This window comes from Canis lupus, chromosome 27 (assembly GCF_048164855.1).
Source record: "Canis lupus baileyi chromosome 27, mCanLup2.hap1, whole genome shotgun sequence".
Taxonomy (NCBI): domain Eukaryota; kingdom Metazoa; phylum Chordata; class Mammalia; order Carnivora; family Canidae; genus Canis; species Canis lupus.
The window spans coordinates 7,718,670-7,736,574 of record NC_132864.1 but is presented as its reverse complement, the minus strand read 5'-3'; the positions used below and the strand labels follow the sequence as shown (position 1 = coordinate 7,736,574).

At 53.7% G+C, this 17,905-nt stretch overlaps 1 non-coding gene across 1 annotated transcript; it reads right to left on the bottom strand.

The window, feature by feature from the left end:
• Positions 1–223: 223 nt before the first annotated feature.
• On the bottom strand, positions 224–328 carry LOC140619868 (U6 spliceosomal RNA). Its single transcript, XR_012019674.1, has one exon. It is a non-coding gene; the product is annotated as a U6 spliceosomal RNA (small nuclear RNA).
• Positions 329–17,905: the final 17,577 nt, after the last annotated feature.

Genomic DNA, 17,905 nt, shown 5'->3' with positions numbered 1-17,905 from the left:
CCACTCAGGTGTAACGAGGGTTGTATATATTCGTGCACCGTGTGTGTGCTCTCTTTCTCGTGAAGCATAATTAGCACACGTGTGTTACTGTGAAGTGTACAACAGATTCAGCAGTTCTGTGCATTACTAGCACAGGTGGGTGTCATTGCCCCGTCACCAGACAACGTTCTTAGACTCTTAACTGACTGTAGTCCCTGTGCTGTGCGCTCTGCCTCCGTGACCGAGAACTGGGGAGCGCCTTGGGAATGTGCGTGTCATCCTTGAGCAAGGGCCGTGCTAATCCTCTGTACGGTTCCAGGTCGCTAGCTGAGCTTTTATCTAAGACCTCGTAGAAATAAGGGAAAGATGTGGTGTGACCCGGTAACGGTGATTGGGTTCTGATGGTGGGACTGAGGGTGGTTCCATGTCTTCTTTGACCCCCTGCGTCTCTCAGGCTCCTCTCCTGTGCCATCAATATGCATTGCTTATGCAGCTAAGCAAACGGGAAGCTTTAACAATTGGCTTGGCCTGCTGGCACCTTCCTCCTTGGGCACACGTCTTGGTGAAAGTGGCCCCCGCACATCCCCATCTTGGTGAGATGCATGTGCGGTATCTCCCACTGGCACCACGGTCCCATGATGGTGATCCCCATAGTGGGCAGACCGGACAACCGTCGTCTACACCCGAGGTGACTTTCCACTGGTCTTGTCTGTGCACCAGTCTGCCTCACGTTTTCATCCCCGGACGAAAGTAATCTCCGAGTGAATTTCCCCAGATAATTTATACTTCCCCTGTGAATAAATTAATTCCCTTTGGATGAATTATTTCCTCGCAGGAGAATTACCTTTAAAAGTGTCTGACGGGGCGCCTCTGGGTGGGCACTCTGTGGAGTGTCTAACTCTTGATTTCTGCTCAGGTCATGGTTTAACCAGTGGTGCGGGGCTCCCAGTTAAGGCCATCTGCTCCTCCTGGCCCCATGCCCGCCCCCTTCTGCAGGCGGGTCTTGCTGGCCCTCCTGGCAGCCACCTTCTAAATCCTATTCAGCCCCAGCAAGTCCTCCTAACAGTGCTCGATGATACGTCGAAATTAATTTTCCCACCAGATCAGATGGTTTCATCTTTGATTCCTCTGTATCCCCAGGATGCCCGCGGGCACATTGGCATCTTGATTCATCTGTGATTTAACAAAGGGCTCTCCCCGTGTGAGGGTACCTCCGGGTCACATATGGAACAGCGCAGGCCACACCCTGGCCACATGGGACCAGAGTCAGGGCTGCTTTCTAAGGAGCTGTGTTGAGGGACACCAAGGGGCAGGTGATTCCTCCTCAGGGCCCTGGGTAGGTCCGCCCTCAGTCACACAGAAGCGGTGCGTCCACTTTGGCTACACGGCTGCTGCTGGACCGTGTGTCCTGCATTTCCTCCATTTCCCAAACCAAAGCATCTCTTCCCTGCATTAGCTCCCATAACAACTCCGGGGTAGGTTTCTCCTTGACCCGACCATTTACCACCAGACCTTCATGTTTTTCTGGAAAGTGGGAGGAACAGGTATTTTGGGCAGAAAAGGCTTCCTAAGTCAGAGCATTCTGGGCAACGATGTACAACCGCGTGTCTGTGCTGGGCTCTCAGACAGATAAAGCTGAGTCTATATAATTCCTCAAATCCAAACATGCTGCTTGTGATGTCCCATTTTGGCTATTCTCTCTCAGTGTAAGTGAAGAGACAGGTGAGCTCCTGAATCTCCTCCCTGCTCAGGGCTACTGGTCACCTGCCCAAAGGGCTGCTTTCTTCCCTGGGCCAGTGTTCTCCGTGGTGTTCCTGAGCAACCTCTGCGTCTAAGGAGCCTGTGAGGCCTCACAAATGTCCCTGGAAAGATGACAAATATGAGAACATTCACAGAGTTCAGCCCCCTCCTCCCAGATGCAGACTTTCACACCTCCACAGGGGCTCCCGGCTCCTCTCTGGAGAGACCAATGTAAACAGCCCGAGTGGACCAGGGCATAGCAGCCCAGTGGTGGAGATTGTTTTGGTGGCCTCACCTGGGAGCTCTCTCCATCCCCCCTGCTCAGCCTCACTCTGCTCCTCCCCACCCCCCAACCCCTGCCTCTCTGGGCTCCTTGTTGGGAACCCTCAGGAGGGCCCCCAGGACTGGCTGAGATGACCCCCTGTGGGCTCCCACATAGTCTGTACCTGGACAGGTATGGCTCGATGTGAGATGCTGCAAGGAGCACCTGGGGTAGGGGCGGAGGTGCCCTGAGGCATCCGAGGGAACCCAGGCACAGCATCCCCTGCCACAGGGTCCGGGACTCTCCATCCATGCAATTGGTGAGTCCACGCAGGGCTCACTCTCCCGCTGATATTCTGTGCTATGCCCTCAGCACTCATGAAGAACGAGACGCTCTGTCCATCGGTTATTCAAGTGCTGTAGATGTTTGACCCCACGCTGGACGAGCAGCGGGCTGCCAGCTGCGGAGGCAGTCCTCTGGCAGGTCTGACTGTCATGCCTGGTGCACTGACGCTGCCCGTCAGAAGCACACGCTCACTCCCGAAGCCCAACCCGGCTCGGAGCACTTGGCACGCTGTGAGGACACGGGACCGTGATGTGTCCTTAGGGACCGCCCGCTGGGCGGGAGGCCACTTTCCTCAGCAAGTGATTCCTGCCCAGAATGTCAAGTGCAGCACACAGGTCAGAGACCCTAAAGGGAGTCGCTAAGAAGGGAAAGCGTTTCGGCTCTACCTCCCTAGTTGGGAGCAGGCTTCCTCGGGGCTGATAGTCCCCAGCCTGTCGTACACAGACTCAGCCGCAGTGTCATCACTGAGTATAAATGGTGAGGTTTTGAGGCTCACGCTGTGAGGGGCATTCAACACGGTGGGTGTGCCCAATCCTAGAGTGTCAGTGTCACAAAGCCTGTTTCTTGAGAAATGACAAAGTGCAGCCTCTCCTTACATTTGCTTTTTAATCCTTTCCTCCTCTGTTTTATACAGGAACTCTTTCTCTTAAAGGAGATTGGTACCACCACTCCCGTGTTCTCTATCGCTGTCAAAATAAGAGGACTTTTTTTTTTCTCTGTTCTCCTCTATTTCAGCCCATCGTGGGGCCTAAAAGTCCTCACAGGTTTCCACCCCACCATGGGCTTCGTGTGCACCCGATCAAGCTTCGTGGGCTCTGCTCTCAGATACCCTGGTCGTAGTGTGGACAGCTGTCGACCTAGACTCCTACAGCTGGGGGGAGCCCATGCTGCCCTCGCCCCTGCAGTAGGGCTTGAGAACGTCCCTGCACCTCTTAGCTCCAGTGTCCTGGTCTGGAGTTGGAGTTAAGACAGGGCCGTCACACAGAGGAGACAGGAGGAGGGGGTATGTATGCAGTTAGCATTGAGCCTGGGCATTAGCTTGTCACTATTACGAGGATTGAAAGTTTTCTCCGTCCTTCCTTCCTTCCTTCCTTCCTTCCTTCCTTCCTTCCTTCCTCTTTCCTCCCTCCCTCCCTTCTCCCTCCCTTCCTTCCCCTTTCTTTTTCTTTCTTTCTTTTCTTCTTCTTCTCCTTCCTCCTCCTCCCTCCTCCCCTCCCCCCTCCTCCCCCTCCTTCCCCTCCCCCTCCTTCTTCTTCCTTCCTTCCTTCCTTCCTTCCTTCCTTCCTTCCTTCCTTCTTCCTTCTTCTTCAAGAGCAGGAGAATGGGGAGGGGCAGGGGAGAGGGAGAGGGAGACAGTAAGTCCCAAGCAGGCTCTATGCTCAGCACAGAGCTATGCTCAGCGCAGAGCTCCACTCAGGGCTCATTCTGACCCAGAGACCAGGACCTGAGCCTAAATCAGGGGTCAGACACCTAACTGACTGAGCCCCCCTGGAACCCCTACCATTGTCTAACATTTTTGCTTTACAGATTTCTTTTTTTTTAAGTTTTATTTCAGGGAAAAAGAGAGAGAGAGAGAACTTAAGTGGGTTCAGAGGCAGAGGGAATGGGAGAAGCAGATCTCCACTGAGAAGGGAGCCTGACATGGGGCTCGATCCCAGGATCCTAAGGTTATGACCTGAGCTGAAGGCAGACGCTTCACCGACTGACCCACGTAGGTACCTCCTTTCACAGATTTCTTTGTTGCCTCAGGAGACGTTGTGCCTTCCTAAGATTTCTATAGTAGTTCCTGATTATTTGTGAAGATCTGAAATGACTGACGTTTAGAACAGAAATAAAGGGAGACAGTCACCATATCTCTGGCACCTACTATGTGTCAAACACTGTAATCTATCACTTAATCCTCACAATATCCCACTGATAAATGTACTATATCTGTTGTGCAGATGAAGGGAATGAGGCTCAGAAGTTTGAAATCACTTGTCCAAGGCCCACGGTTGGGAAATGCTAGAGCCAGTATGTGTATGAAAGATGGGATGAGTCTGAAGTCTGGGTTCTTTTTCTCTGTGTGTTCAACTCATAACTAAAAATAAAAAAAGTAAACCTTTAATTTTCTGTAGGAGAATACAAAGAAAGTAGCAGTAAACATTTACCTTAGGTTCAGAGGCCTGGGCCAGAGACAGTTTTTAGTTCCTTCTTTTCCGTTTTTCAGTGTCATGGCTGTTGGCCTATTTATAATGACTGTTCTTGGCTGTGTGTCATGTTTACAGAGGAGTCAAGCATTCTGCACGTCTGTTACTATGATTGATTTTCTCTTACATGAGCATTATAATTTACAACTCTCTTTTGAAATTTCTATGTATTTTCCATATTTTCTGTTAGAGGTTTTAATGTATTAATCAGAGTTGTTTTAAATTCACTGACATATTTCCAATATCTATGTCCTATCTGAGTCTGGTTGTATTGATAGCTTCGTCTCTGGATAGTGGACTTCCCCCTTGTCTTTTCTTGTGTCTTGTACTTCTTAGTTGAATGTTGGACACAGGAATGGACAACAGAAACTGAGATGATAGGATTTATACCTAGGTATGTACGTGCGTCTTATTTTACACAGCTTGTTTTGGGGTGAGGTGAGTGAGTCTAGCAAGGGTTGAGCTGGACTTGGATGTTGCTGTTTTATAGTTACTATCACTGTACCTCAGCCTTCATTCTTCTAGTGTTACCTTGTACCTCTGGTGGGGATTAAGGTACTGGAGGATTTTTCTCACTGTCCTCATGCCACCTGCATTCTGCCTGTGCCTCAGAGAGGGTCTCTCTGTACACCATGGCCCCTCTCCCAGGGGCTCTCTGCTGGGATTTGACCTCAGTGCCTGCAAACCTCATGATGGGGGAAAGGGGCTTCCCTGGTGTCCTCGTTAATTGTCAGGATTCAGCAGACTCCATGTCACTAAGTCTAGAGGGAGGCTTTTGCAGCAATCCTAACCCCCCATGCCATCCACACTTGTCCTTTTGGTATGTCTCATGTGGGAGTTTTCTGCCCTCCACCAGCAGAAGGTATCTTATGACCTGGACCCAGGACGTTTTTACAGCCATCCTCCAGCAGGGTGTTTCTCGGAGCCCTTCCTCTGGCCATAATGGGTCTCCACCTATGCCATGGAGGGGGCAGGGTTTGCTGATCTCTCTCAACTGTTTGAGGTTTTTGCTACATTGGTGAACAGGGGGGAGGGGGGGAGGACCCGGAACGGGCTTCGTTTTTTTCCTACGGTGTGCCCCTCTCCCAGGCCAGCACGAGAGAGGGCAGCTTTTTCCAGTGCCCTGGCCTGCCTCTATCCTTTCTCTTGAGTATGCAGCAAGATGCGTGGAGCATCCACACGTGCTTACACACTCACCACACGTTTGTGGCTTCTAAGATTCTATAACTCACTGCCCAGCCTGTATTGAGCCTTTAGGAATCCCTGAAACAGTTGAGAAGAAATGTTCTTACTTGCTTTCTTGGAAGCCTTGTGTTGCTGTCACTGATGCAGATGAGCCAATGCTCCATCCCCATCTCTCCTTGGAGGCACCTTTCTTCCTTAGATTTGAGGTTAGTTGGTTCTCCTGTACCATTAACTCTCTAGTGGGTTCCAGCAAAGTTAGGATTTTTGTAGATCACCTGGCTTTTTCTTGTTGCTAGCGTAGGAATGTCTTCCTTTGTTAGCATTCTACAGCCTAAGTGGGGTCCAAACAGGACCTTTCTCTTTAAGGGTATGTTACTTTTTCTCACATCCTGTTGGACAGAAATTAATCCTATGGGCCATGCACAGCTGAAGAGGACACTGGAAAACGTAGTTTGCATTCTGTACAGCAGCGTATCCAGATAAATATCTTCTGACCATGCAGGATTTGAAGAATGTTTACCGATGGCGACTAGCAGGCTTGGCCACACCTGTGTCTTCTCTCAGCCTTCACATTATTTCCTCCTCTCGGTAAACAGGCATACTTGAGTTCAGAGATGCGGCGTCGTTTATCACAGTCAGAAGGCCCATATCATCAGTGCTCAGGCACAGATGCTCCATTCTGGGCACAAACTCAGTCAGTGTGAACGTCACAGAGGACACATGCAAACCCACCCTCCAGGTGCCAGATGGTGTCAGACCCAGACCAGCCTCCTCAGTCCCAGGCAATCCCCACTTCCTGGTTAAGAAAAAAAAATGATTTTTTTTCCTCTTGGGCCTTAAAGCAAATTTGACATTTGTTAAATTGAAACTTTTTTCCCCAAAGCATGCTTATTAAGTGTAGAGGCACAGATTGCCAAGCCATCAACTCAGGTGTGTAAAATAATGTGATTCTTTTATAACTGTAGTTTCTCTCTAGAGTCCTCACTCCGCCTAATGGCAGAAAAAAGTAGATTCAATTCCAGGTGAATAGCATCAACTCGGGGTTGTAAGCTGCCTTTCTAGACAATTCAGGACTCTCACCCTCCCCTCTCAGGTGCCTCTAGGTGGCTGGTTCACATGGGGCCACAGTGGGACCCTCCCTCAGCCCTCACCTCCTGTGCTGACATCTGCGGACCGTGCTGCCCATCACCCTTCTGGGTCTGGTCCTAAGGGTCAGTGTGCCTGTCTTGTGTTGCATCCCGACTCAGCATGTTTTCCTGGTGCCTCTCCCCATCTTGTATCGTGGGGGTCCACTGTGAGACCTGGGGTGCACCACACTGCCCCCGACCTTGTGAAGATGTGAAAACCCAAGGGCTCTCTCCTCGGTCCTCTATACCTGCCAGCTCTTCTCTCCCTGCCCTCACTCTGGCTGTGTGGGGTTCCCACGAGGTCGCTGCTTCTGGGATTCCAGGTAGGAAGCGAACCCAAGTCCTCTCTGTGTTCAGACCTCCTACTCATCAGGGGTGTCTGCAGTTCTCCATTTCAGAGGCAACGTTGGGGGATGGCCTCTCAAGACCCTCCCCTGTGTCTCCTCTTTCTTTCAGGTTTTGCTTCCCCAACCCAGGGATGACCTTCCCGTTTGGGGATGGGAGACCTCGGACTCCCGACACAGGAGTGGGGTGTCACAGTGAGGCCAGGTGCTCCTTGCCCACTGTGTCACAGCATCAGGTGGCCCCCCACGAAGCAGTCTGCAGGTGACTTTGCATGGTGACTTTGCTGACCAGCAGAAGGTGGACTCCTGTCATGGGTCCTGGATGTGCACAGAATGGCTCGGAGGACTGAAGATCAGGGCTGGCCAGATGAGATCCTGAGCACACGCTGGATGCAAGGGGCTGGGAGGGGCTTCTGTTTTTTGAGTCAGCGCATTATATGCCTGGAAATTGGACAGACACAGCAATACATATAAAGGGTTTGAGGCAGATATTTAAAAATTGCCCGTCACTTTTGCAAAATTTAGAACACCATGGAAAAGTGTGAATGTGGGGCCTTAATTAGCTGAGGTGACTTCTCCACCAATGAGCTTATGGAAAAACAATTTAAATGTTCTTTTCTTGCTCACTTCAGTTTGTAGATTCAGACTTATCCTGCACTTTTTAATCCCGAACCAGCCATTGCAGTACGTGTGTTTCCCGACTCCTTGGCCACACGATCTCTCCTGGCCTTCTGGGCACAGAACCACCTGACTGCTGTGGACACTGGGAGGCAGAAGGGAAACACGTATTTCTGGGCTTCCCACCCATCCAAGGAAGGGGTCTGTCCGAAATGCTCTGTAACCTGTCGGCTGGGAGCCTGGACGGCGGGCAGGGGCCTCTTCCTTTGCTCCCCAGGAGGGCAGCACAGGGGGCTGGGGGAGGTAAAGGGGCGTAGCGGGAGGAGCTGCCCGAGTTGTCTCTACTCCCCGGAGGGTGCCTCCCACCCTCCTCAGGTCCCCACTCGAGGCCAGCAGGAGACGGTGACGGGTCCAGGCTGGTCGGGACCCCGCAGCCAGTGTCCCCACGCACTGCCCAAGGCTAGCGGGCCTCCGAGCTCGTCGGTCCTTCCGCGTCCTACACTGGCGGGGCGGCCACGGGAAGCCCGGAAGTACCTGGAAGGGCCGGACACTTGGCCGACAGGCGCCGGGCGCCGGCTCGCTCCACATTCACTGGGGCAGCCACAGGCGTCCGCTGTGCACACGCAGGGGGCGCGGCCCGTCAGCGTGGGGCTGGGAGGCGCGTACTCCGGAGGGACGGCCCAAGGGGATGAGGAAGGATGCGGTCGCCGGACCACGCGCCAGGGGCCTGCCTCCTACAGCCCCGTCCCTCCTCAACTGAGCCACACGACCCGCTTCCGCAGGAGGCAGGGGTCTGGGCTGACCCGCGAGCAGGCGGAGTCCTCAGGAGACAGATTTTGCTGCCCCAGCAGGGGCCCCGAACAAGAGCCAGGTGACCACAGGGAGGGCTGTGCTGCTACCACAGTCCCGGCATCAGCGACGGTGCGTGTGTGGCCCCACGCTGCGCCTCCAACTGCACCGGGGCGACCTTCGTCCTCCTCGTGAGCCAAGATGGCGCACACTCATCCACTTCCGTCAGGACATGACCGGAAGCAGCGGCATCATTTCCTCTCTCAGCCCATTGGTTGAAACTGTGTCATGTGATAGAAACTTGCTGCAAGGGAATCTGGGAATAGTAGTCTTTATTCTGGACGAAAAGAGTTCAGCTAAACCCGCAGTGCTCTATTGCTACAGCACAAAGGATGGACCAAGGGATGTATCCGAACCTTGAGGGCCCTTTCCATTTGTAATAATAATTCAGATAAGGAGGCAGAACTTGAGACAGTGATTTCAGCTGGGTACACGTGATCATCAATAATGTTAGGAAGAGAAATCACACAGGTGGTTTCAAACAAGTTGTGATTTTGGGTCCATGAGATCCAGAAATCATTGGAGGATACAAATCTAAATTTGAAAACCAAGAGGCAACAGCTCCAACTAGAAGGGAGATGGAAATTGCTTTTTAAAACTTTTGTGGCACTGCAGGCAGAAGAGCCCATGGAATGCCTGATGACATATTAAAGAAGCTCTTGTACTTCTTTATTCTCTTGAACATCATTGATTTTATTATTTGTCACTATGACAGCCAGTTAATGCATTTCCTGGGATCCATATGTCGAATGTGCTCCCTCTGCAATGTAAACCCAACACACCATTCCCTCGGACAGCCCTTACCTTCCATGGATTCTGGTACTGCCTGGTGAATCTCACCGTGGCACAAACAGGATGCCGTGTCCACCCAGCCATGGGGATCCAACCAGCCAGACAGCCCTTCTCACTGTGCACACCAGACACAGACTGTGTGCAGGAGAATTGTTATCTGAAGGAGGATTGGGATTCATAGCCTGTCTTGCTGAGACATTTGTAAATGAGCATTTTTCATATTGGCACACACAGGAGTCGGTGCTGACTATAGGGGAGAACCAAGCTTCTCTCTCTCTTTATGAGCAATTTTCCTGCACAATAGCTTGTCTCTTGCCTTTCACTTCTAGAAATGTTTGTCCACCTGAATGTCAGATAAAGATGGAATTGTCTCAGAGAAGTAGCCCAGACATGCAATAATGTGTTTCCAGCACTCAGGCATACACTTCATCTTCCAAATGAGTATCAGTATTTGTGTAGCCAGACACCTGAGTCTATTTCTGGAGTGGAAGCCCCTGAAAGGGCTCAGACATGCAGACATCTAGGCCCAAACCTGGAATGATGATCTGGAAACTACACACCCAGGTCTGTTTCTAACTACACATTTCAGGAATGCTGCCTGCCTAGTACATCACTCTCCCGTTTAAACAGAGAAGTGACATTGGAGCCGTAGAGCCAGGGAAGTCTGACCTTTGCTCCAGGAAGGTGAGATGATACCGGAGAAGCGGCAGCGGCAGGTGAGTCCTGCATTAACTCTGCGGAGCACTCAGTGATCCCCAGGGAACACGGAGCCCATAGCTGTTGGGGCGCAGGATGGAGGCACCTCACACCAGGCCAGGTGAGTCACCCGGGGGTCTGACCTCCAGGGAGGATCTCAGGGACCACTCATGGGGGCAGATCCGCTCCAGTGGTGGTTCCTCCATCTGTCTGCGGTAAGGAGAGCATGAGAAGGCTCTAAGCAGGCATCTCTCCGAGGCTCTGTAGCCCACGGGCGCGTTCTGCGTCAGCTGCTGCCGGCACAGACATGCCAGCTCCAAGAGCGAGTCACACGGTGACCCGGTGGTTCCGCAGCCATTCCTGACAGAGAGCACAGAGGCTCTGGCTGAGCGGACGTAGGGGCACATTGCCTCTGGCCGGGTGGTACGTCATCGAGTTACCATAGAACGCACTTGCTCCGGAGCATCCTCGCACAGCACATACTTTCCCACAAGACTCCCCTTCAGACCGAGGGTTCCCGGGCACTGAGCCAGTGTTGGACAGGAATGGTGTGATGAGAGAGCTCTTTGTCTCTGCACAAGGAGTGCTGGGGCTTGCCGTACCATCTCTGTGAGGAGGCGCACAGACCTGGACCTGGGCCGGGAATGCAGGTGCTCCCAGGAGCATATTCAGGAAGGGTCACACCCTTGCTCTTGGCCGCATGAACAGCCTTCTCTCCTGGGTCAGCTTCCCTCCTGCTTCCTGTGGCCACTACTCCCGCCCAGCATGGCACAGCTGCCATGTGTCCAGTTGAAGGAGCTTCAGGGCTCTGTATGGCCTGCGGGTCATTCCCTGACCCTTGTCCAGGCCAGACCCTCAGGGACCTTGCATTGAGGCATCCGAGTCTCATGGAAGGAAGCTCCCCTTCCCAGGGAGAGGCTCCAGCGTGGCTGGGGGACCTGGGGAAGCAGAACTACCTGACCTCAAAGCCCCATCTGTGGAATCCGTTGATGCTGGAGTGGGGCACACTCAGCCTCATGGCATCCCGTGGCCACTGTCTGCTTCTCTGTGCCCCAAGGACCACCCCAAGGCCTCACTCCTATAATGAGTGTCAGAGCCTGGACTGATACCCAGGTAGGCAAGGTCTGGAGTTCCAGCTTTTAACCTCAGCACCCTGGAGGTGCTGCCCTGACCTGGTCCCATTTATCTTCCCCTTGGAAATGAGGCCAGAGCCCCACTGCCCCTCTGGGATCCATTACCCAGACATTGGCCTTGACAGAGGGCATGGTGATCCTTCCGTTTCTCCCTTTTTTCTCTTCAAAGGAGAAAGTTCTTGCTCTCCGGTGCATTTTACATGCAGCTTCTACGTCCTTGTGATCTTTTTTTTTTTCTCTTTGCCACAAAATCCGTCCGTTCTGCAGCAAAACAAAACTACCTCCATTTTCCTCTGGGTTCACACTTCTGTTCCTTTTCTCAGGATTCTGTTCCATCTCCTTTTCTCACTCCACTGTTCTGCACGGATAACCACTACTCATCTGTAAGATCCCGTCCAGGCATCACCCCATCAGGGGAGCCTCTGCCCAGCTGGGTGAGCAGCCTGCTCTCGGCAGTAGGTGCTTCTCCCCGTCACTCACGGACTCGTGCAATCAAGCAGTAAGCATTTGATGGGCGCTCACTGTACCAGGCACTGAGGATACAAACGTGACTGTATCCTAGTCGTGCCCCTGCCACATCCTATGAACATCTCACCGTGGACACATGAGCCAACCTTCATGGCCACCATTCGTTTATCCATAATGGGCACCGGACAGAAGCCAAGCCAATCAGAGTCCTTCCCTGAGATTTTCCAGGTGGAACAGACACAGTCTACGTTTCTCCAGTGGTCACGGCTCCATGACATGAGGCTTAGGGTCCGTAGACTCCCATGTTTCCTGCCTCCTGGAGATGCTGGTCCACCATGGGAGGGAATAAAGTTAGAGCAGGGAGTGAAGGGGACACAGTGGTGTTCAGTTGTCTGGTGTCTGCTGCTCCAGAAGCTCATGCCTGTCTGCTTCCTGCAGCGTGCTGGCTCACCTGACTCAGGTAGGCTCCAGGTGGGACCAGATGACACACCCTACCTGGAGGACTGAAGAGTCTAAATGATCCTCAGAGGTGCAGGCAAGTGAAGGGAACCCACAGGAAGAGCATCTCTGGGCCTCGCAAGAACGGGGAGTCTTTGCCCTGGGCTTGTCTGAATAACAAGGGAGGAAGCAAGTTTTCTCGGAGCCAGGGAGAGCTGTAGCCTGGGGGAGTGGCCTGTGGGCAGGAGAACTGTGGCCTCTGCCAGAGCCACAGGCCAGGAGGACGGAAGCAGAAATGCCCCAACCCCCCTCTCCTCCTGCCCTCCAGTCTCCTGCCAACTCCCCCAACTGGCTGAAGCCCACCAGGAGCTGACAGACTGCTTTCAGGCATGGTGGGGACCGGCCTCCCTGGGCACACCAGGGTGGGGAAGAATGAAGAGCAGCAGAGGAGGGGCACACACAGAACAACCAGCTCAGAAGCCTTCTTGATCCTTGACCAACACCCACCCCTTGACCTCTGGCATTTGGAATTGTGTTTCTGTGGCCAAAAACTGGGAGTTCTGACTGTTCAGTCTATTTCCATGACACTCTCCTGGACCACACAGTCTGATCAAGGACTGTAGCTAACTGGGGATCCCTGGGTGGCTCAGCGTTTTAGTGCCTGCCTTCGGCCCAGGGCATGATCCTGGAGTCCTGGGATCAAGTCCCACATCGGGCTCCCTGCATGGGGCCTGCTTCTCCTTCTCCCTGTGTCTCTGCCTCTTTCTCTCTCTCTGTCTCTCTCTCTCATGAATGAAGAAAATCTTAAAAAAAAAAAAAAAAAAAGACTGTACCTAGCCCAGAGCCTGGTATACAGTAAGTGCTCAAGAACATGTATGGAATGACTGGTGGGTGGATAATAAAATCTAATGCAGATGCCACAGGGGAAGACTACTCTGATGGATAATGCCTGCCTGGGTTTATCACCTTCTACCGAGTACTTAGGTGAGAAAAGCATCTTTTCCTTTTTCTGCAGTCGCAGACCTAGGAGAAGGTTGGGTGAGCATCATAGAGCCTCTCTTTCCAGCAGGGCGCTGAGCTCTTTGTGGTTATTCAGTTACTATTTTACATAAAAGAGGAAAGGGGCATAAGTGTCATGGGCTTCCATGTCAATTGGAAACCACAAGCGCCTCCTACAGAATTGTCACCCACGCTAGGACCTCAGAAGGACAGCTTCTTGGGAGTGTCGTGACACTGGCACCTCATTCCGTGATCCCACTCATCGCTAACCAGTCTAGATGTGTAGACGTGAGACGGTCTCAGGCGTGGGCACCAGTCCCCTCTTAGCACATTGGGTAAACCCACCCCTTTGAACACAGGCTCAGCCTGGCTCTGCTCCTGCTAAAGCTGCAGTACTGGGTCCCTGTGTCCTGCTGGAGAAGCACTATGGGGAGCTGGAAAGCGAGAGGCAGATCAATTGGGTTTCGGGGTGAAAGCTGAACAGGTGGCCCTGATTCTTGGGGGAAGTGTACAACTCTGTCCTGAAGGGAATATTGGTTGCTCTGATGGAGTCTGGAGTCTGGAGTGTGTGTCAGCTAGGCTTGAAGAGCCTAGGCCAATCTTCCGGGCAGTTCCTCTGGCAGAGTGAGTGAGTTTGCTGTGGAAAATTCTCCACTGCTGGTCAGCCTGTGACCCAGTCTCCCACCGCACCCCCACCTCTGTGCAGGGGCAGCAGTGTTGTCGGCTCCATTCCCTCTGGCCTGAGCTCCTTGCATAGGTAGGATGCTTCTGCTGCAGAGGAAGAAACATGATTTATTCCCAGCCCGTTTCAGTGGGAACCCGCCCGGCCTGCCTCTCTACCTTTTGTGTATGAAGAAAGATGGTTTGAGGTCCTCACAGATCCCAAGCTGAGCTCAGCTCAGGCCGATTCCAAGAGCTGCCGTGCTGGGCAGCTCCCTGTGAGGACACGGGGTCAACCCGGCAGTGCTGCTGAAGTCGCAGATCCTAGGACTGCTCGCCCCACCCTGCTCTCCTCTGGACTGGGAGCTGGCCCAGGCAGGGTGCTGTGGGGAAAACACAGGGCGACATGGACGTAGCGCCTGGATAACTTTGGAATAAATCCTTCTAGGCTCCTCCAAGTGCAAGAGACAGAAAACCCAATGCAAACTGGCCTACAAAGGAGACTTCCTGACTCCTCTAACTGAGCAGAATGAACAAAATCAGGAGAAGGTGGATCCAGGACTTAGAAAGCCTGTCAAGATCCGGTTTTCTCCTTCCACCTTGAGGCCCTGGGGATCCGGGACTGGACTTGCGATCTGCAGCTGGGCTCTGACCTGTGGCGTAGGGGGCTCCGATTCCCGAGCAGCATCCTGATAGGGCTGACATCCAGCCCGTGCTGCAGGGAGGTTCCTCCGTGGAGCCCACTTCTCCTCCCAGGGCACAGCAGCTGGTCAGCAGGTGTCCTCTGCTCCCAAGGACTGTCCCTGGGCAGGTGTCCTGCTGCTATCGGGTCCAGGACCCAGTCCTGCCTTTGGTCCCTTTTCAGACAAACCTCTTTGGTCCCAGAAGGACGACGGCATCGGCTACTTTGGGACGCGGGTCACTGGAGCTGCCAGCACGCAGAGGCAGCTGACCCAGGTATTGGCTGTCTCTGCGCTCCTGTCGTCTGCCTGGACACACATCCTCCCCAAGGAGCCTGCTGGTCCTTGGTCCTGGGTAGTGTCCTCACAAGGAGATCCACCAGCCACAGAGGAGGAGCCTGGAGCTCCCTCCAAGCCAACTGGACAGGCTCCTCCCACCACCACGCTTTTACCAGCTCTTCCTCCCTGAGGCCACACGCAGTCCCCGGAGCCCACAGCCCTGCCCTCTCCCAGGCCGTGGCCCCCATGTCACTCCTCTGCCACCCCGTGTACCTGGCTGTCTGCACGAGTGTTCTTGAGCTTTCCTGGTTGCTCTCTGCTTCATCTGCCTTTCAGGAAGGCCTCAGCCAGGACTCAGAGAGGGAGAGGATGAGTATTTCCTGCCCCACATGAACAAGGAACAGCCCAGCCTCTCACCTGAGCCCTGGGCCAGGTGCCGGCCCTCCGCCCTCAGCTGCACTGTCCCCTGTCCACTGTCCTGTGATGGCAAGGCCACCTGGGCCCGAGCCGCTGAGCCCAGGCAGCAAGGCAAGAGCGCTCCTCATGAGCCCTGAGGATGGGTCTTTGGCCCCACCAGTCACTGCAGTGACCGGGCCCCTGAACCCCAACACCAAGCCTGACAGATGGGGAGTGAGTTGGGGTCAGTGGTCACTATGAGAGGCCTGTGGAGTCCCAGATGTTCCTCCCTGCTTCTCAGGAGCAGCCAGGAGGGTTCAGGCCCTTCCCACATTTCAGGCCTCTGAGAACCCCCAGGTGAGATTCCCCAGGGGAGGTTCCCAGAAGCAGAGGCTCCCTCCATACACCACGTCCCCAGGTGAGGCCCCAGGAGAGCTGCCCTCGGGGGTCTGAGCCCCGATTTGATGGGGAGCAGGCCTGGGGCCCGAGGTCTCCTGGGAGGGAGGCTGATGTGTCCCCTGCTGTCACACTCAGACTATGTCTCTGCCTGCAGGAATGGCATCCAGCTGGTTTCTGATTCCAGAGCCCAGGTCAACCCCAGCCTCCTAATCCCTGTATCACATGCAGGGAAGGGGAGGGAGGAGGCCTAGGGAACCCTGTCCCTCGGGCAGCCCCCCCTCGGCCTCACACCTGTGGCAGGACGGAGACCTGGGGGCAGGTATCTGGGCAGAGAATGGGCTTAGGTGCATAGGGCAGGTGCTCAGGAAGCTGACGCTGCTCCCTGTGCTGGCAGGTAGACAGACGCAGAGATGGCAGGACCCAGTCCAGGTCTCAGGAGGGGCCCCCAGACCAGCCTGCATGCCCTGCGGGGAGTCAATCCTGTTCCCCGGGGGTAGCCCATCCACCTGGAGGCCGAGGCAAGGAGGGAGCCCCAGATGCCTCCAGGAAGTGATCCCAGCACCCACTCCCGGCTGCTCACGGTGACCCCAGGGCAGCATAGAGGCTGGGATGATCTGTGAGCTCTGTTGACCAGGCCAGGAGCGCTCCAGCTTGGAAGAGGCCCCACAGGGGTGGGGAGAAGGGGTCTGGGGAGGGTTCTCAGGTGAGGGCCCCAGTACATCCTTGGGGGCCTGCCTGGGAGCCCTCGAGGGTCACCTGATCTTCATGCCTCAGGAACTGACTCTCCTGGGGGGTGGGAACTGTGTCCCATCTGTCTCCTGCCCAGTGCTACCTGTGAGAGCCCCCACCCAGTTGAGGGGCTGGGGCGCTACACTTGGGGTTTGCAGAGAAGACCTCAGGTGGCTGAGCATCTTTATTTAAATAAGTCATTAGGAAGCATAAAAATCAAGCTGGACAGATTTCTGCTTAAGGACAATGCAGTCTTTAGACTTTAGATTATTTATTCCCTTAATTTCTCCTCTAATGCAATCATAAATCCATATTATTAGATTTTTAATGAATATTAATTTCTTTTTTTGAATATTAATTTCTAAAATGAAAGTCATGTTTCTGATTCTCTCTGAAAGGCCAAGGGAGGGAAGCAGGGTGCATTTCTCAGGCTCTGGAGGCCCCGATTCCAGAGGCAGGTCCTGGATACCCGAGCCCCTAGCAGGACCACCAGCTGTGTGTGTCTGGGGGTCTTTAGAGGAAGGAGGCCCATCCCCTGACCCTGAGAAGGAGATGGAGGCAGGAGGTCGCGGGGGATGGTGGCACAGACACCTCCACGGGTCACGTTGGTTCCACGGAGCAGGTTCACTTACGTGGAGGCTTGTACTCCGAGCCTTGGGGGCCAGCAGGGGTGCAGCGGGTCCCGAGCTGCAGGGTGAGCCGGGCCTGTGGGAGGCCAGTGTGCAGAGCAGGAGCCCAGCGGGGCTGGGGGCTCAAGAGGAGCACGATGAGCAGCCGGCTCCGTCTTCCGTCAGCTGGTGCAGAACTGCCAGGGTCCTCCTGTGACAGCGTCTCCCCCTGGCCCTGGGCCCCACCTCCCGCAGGCACCAACTCCCACAGCCTGGCTGGGCTGCTTCCCCAGAAGGGCGGAGGGCGGAGGGTGGAGGGTAGAGGGAACTGGCGTGTCCTGCCGTCCTGTCCGTCCCCTGATCATCAGGCACCTGGGGACGAGGTCGGGTCAGTGACCGCGTGCCTCCCTCCTGGGGCAGTGCAGCCCCTGACTGTAATGACCCTTTCACCCTGCAGATTCAGAGTCCCAACAAGGTCCACCTTGATGGGGATGGGGGGTATGTATCCAAAGGAAATGAAAACAGGATGTTGAAAAGATATCCACACCCCATGGTCAGTGCAGTATTATTCATAATAGCCCAGATAAACCACCTAAGTGTTTATCTTATCGAATGAATGGATAAGAAGATGTGGTGTGCATACACAATGGAATATATTCAGCCATGAGAAAGAAGGAAATCTTGACATTTGTACATCAGGGATGGACCTTGAGGACATTACATTAAGTGAAATAAATCAGAGAAAGATAAAACTGTGTAATCTCATATGGAGAATCTTAAGAAGTCAAGTCAGACTTGTAAAAACAGTAAAATGGCTGCCAGTGGCTGCGGGTGGGGAATCAGGGAGATGATGTTTCAGGGTACAAACTTACAACTAGTAGATAAGTAAGCTCTGGAGATTGAATGGACAGATAGCGTTTATAGGCAATGGTACTGTATGATAAACATCAAAGTCACTAAAAGACTAGATCTTAATTGTTCTCACCCCCC